Source organism: Acyrthosiphon pisum, chromosome X, assembly GCF_005508785.2.
Source record: "Acyrthosiphon pisum isolate AL4f chromosome X, pea_aphid_22Mar2018_4r6ur, whole genome shotgun sequence".
In the NCBI taxonomy this organism is placed as follows: Eukaryota; Metazoa; Arthropoda; class Insecta; order Hemiptera; family Aphididae; genus Acyrthosiphon; species Acyrthosiphon pisum.
Genome location: NC_042493.1, coordinates 42720728 through 42723176, shown reverse-complemented (window position 1 = coordinate 42723176; position 2449 = coordinate 42720728).

Below are 2449 nucleotides of genomic sequence, written 5' to 3'. Positions count from 1 at the left end.
AAAATGTTAAAAAATTAAAACTAACTTTTTAACTCATTTATGCCCAGCCTTGGGTTTTTTTTTTAGTGTTTTAGTTACTTAATTTACTGTCTTTTTGTATGCAAAGTAAAAGTTACTTATATAAGATATAATATCAAAATATGGAAACGCATAGCCATCAGTTTAATTTGCTTCACATAAAAAGTATATTATGACATTTGAACATCACGCCTCTCCAATAATAAAGTACATGTAGTATCCAATTTGCTTCAAGAAACTTCCTTCAATACTGATGACAGTAGCTTTATTTTTCTGATATAAAGTCTTTTAAAAGTTATTTTAATAGCAATATAATAAAATATACTTAGTAATGTAGGTAGATTTTGCTCAGTATCCTTTCGTATACAATGATTTTTATCATTGTATTCTAATTTAAACAATACATTACTTTGACCCTTCTGAGTGGTAAAGCACGATTGAGCATACAATATTTGCGAGTTGCCACATTCACGTGGCCGAAATGTTGTAATTTATTATTTTCATGTATTATTACAACAGTTATTATACCAGACGCGAGTCGTGAGCTGAGCCCAGCTTTATCGACAATGTGATCGATTAATAAATTAGTTCGGAGTCATAAATTTCCGACATCTTAAACATTTAAAATCGGGGTAAAACAAAAGATACTAAATTAAGATGTAACTCCAAAACTATTTTAGAAATAATATCAGTGGTCGATCACCCATACTCTATAGTACTCTTGACTTATAAACCACGTGGTATTTTTTTTTTAATTTTGATTTGACCATATTTTGATTTTATTGTTATTTCATAACTATTATTATTATTATTATTATCAAATAGATTTGTGAAATGTGACTATATTATTGACAATGAATGAATGAAATCATGTTATTTTTTGCAAGGCTGAGAATTAATAAGTTTAAAGTTAAAATTAAGTTAATTAACTCATTACTTTTTTTTTCAAAATAACTTTCAGCTTCTTGAACATAAAGAAAAACTATCTAATAAACCATATTATGTGTCTGGAATTTTTCATTCTTGCAAATTAGCAAATTTTAACTTTACATTAAGTTAAATTACTTTTTTTTCAAAGTTAAATCTTAACTTAATGAGTTAACGAAAAAAAAATACGAGTAACTATTAACTTAACTTAACTTAACGAGTTAAAATAAATCGTATACTAAGCCTTGTTTTTTATATGTTAAATTTTAAATTATTACAATTATTTTTGTATAATAAAGTTTAAAATGGCAACGTTGGAGTTTTTTATGCTCAATCGTGTATGTTTTCTTTTGTATTCCGATTCTTTTGATACATCGACTATTTGGTCAATACTAACGAACTACATTTCCTTACAGAAATCACCGCCAAAATTGAAATTCTAAGCGTTTTTTCTTATTAATTTTTGTTTACAGATGCACACACACAAAAAAAAGCATAGGTCATTATTATATCAATACATTGATTACTCCACTAAGAATCAATAAGATATTATAACGTGAATAATAAATATTACAATGCTTTGCTAGTATACTGCAACAGTGCAACCTAATTAACTGTATAGCTTACTTAATTAATTTGCGAATTTAAATTATAAAACATTCACAAAGACAAAAATGTATAGAACAATCCACGTTTAATCATAAATTATACATAAATATGTACAGAATGCTGACAACACTGAGACCATTCTGTTTTATGCTGATTATTTATGATGTGATGGTCAATTAACCATAAATTTCTTGTTTTGACAATATATCCATTGTCCAAGTTTTGGCGATTGGGTTGTACATTTCTAAGGTTCCATGAAATTCTCCGCCTATAACATACAATAAACCATCTAATATAGTTACTCCTATAACAAATGTAATTTAAATTCAATATATTTTTAAAGATGACACTTAAAAAAAAAAATTTTACTAATGCATCAGAGCTTGATAACAATTCCGTACAGTTATGGAAGTCAGGTAATGCTCTGATACCAAGACAATTTGATGCATCCAGTTATTGTAAAAACTCAGCACTTGTAGCACTTACAAAATATAACTGTAAGATGTGTGCAGCTAGTAATAAAACTTTGAAAATCAACAATAATACATTTAAAACTATTTTATATTAGTCTATGACTAATCAAATTGTTAATTATACCTATACATTTTCTTTTGTCTATATAATTTCTCCAGTATAGATATAATCTACTAATAGTTGTAAAACGGTGGAGTTTAATTTTCTTATGAAACCGCTTACACACTTAATTAATTTGAGTTTTGAAAAAGGTATATTCCCACACATATATAAAAAAACTGTTATATTTCCAATATATAAAGCAGCTGATACAAGAGAACTACATAATTGTAGACCAATGTCTTTAATTTCTACCATAGCTAAAGTTATTGAAAAATGTACTAAGATGTAATTAAACCGGTTCACTTTTGATAAAAAGTGA